Source organism: Sceloporus undulatus, chromosome 3 (genome assembly GCF_019175285.1).
Source record: "Sceloporus undulatus isolate JIND9_A2432 ecotype Alabama chromosome 3, SceUnd_v1.1, whole genome shotgun sequence".
Taxonomy (NCBI): domain Eukaryota; kingdom Metazoa; phylum Chordata; class Lepidosauria; order Squamata; family Phrynosomatidae; genus Sceloporus; species Sceloporus undulatus.
In genome coordinates this window covers 81,142,104-81,142,581 of record NC_056524.1, presented here as the reverse complement: position 1 = coordinate 81,142,581, position 478 = coordinate 81,142,104, and the positions used below count along the sequence as shown (strand labels likewise).

The window sequence follows — 478 nt, the reverse complement described above, 5'->3', positions numbered from 1 at the left end:
GGAGGGGATAGTGGGATTCATTTTTATATTGTATGATTTTTATTATTCATAGAATCATAGAATCATAGAGTTGGAAGAGACCACTAGGGCCATCCAGTCCAACCCCCTGCCATGCAGGAAATCCAAATCAAAGCATCCCTGACAGATGGCCATCCAGCCTCTGTTTAAAGACCTCCAAGGAAGGAGACTCTATCACCCTCCGAGGGAGTGCATTCCATTGTCGAACAGCCCTAACTGTCAGGAAGTTCCTCCTAATGTTCAGGTGGAATCTCTTTTCCTGCAGCTTGCATCCATTGTTCCGGGTCCTGTTCTCTGGAGCAGCAGAAAACAAGCTTGCTCCCTCTTCAATATGACATCCCTTCAAATATTTAAACAGGGCGATCATATCACCTCTTAACCTTCTTTTCTCCAGGCTAAACATCCCCAGCTCCCTAAGTCGTTCCTCATAGGGCATGGTTTCCAGACCTTTCACCATTTT

The 478-nt window shown here is 45.6% G+C and overlaps 1 protein-coding gene across 1 annotated transcript in view; it reads left to right on the top strand.

Annotated features, from left to right (window-relative positions):
- IL1RAPL1 (interleukin 1 receptor accessory protein like 1) overlaps positions 1-478 on the top strand; it is a 544,731-nt gene that overhangs the window by 86,132 nt on the left and 458,121 nt on the right. The window lies entirely within an intron of this gene.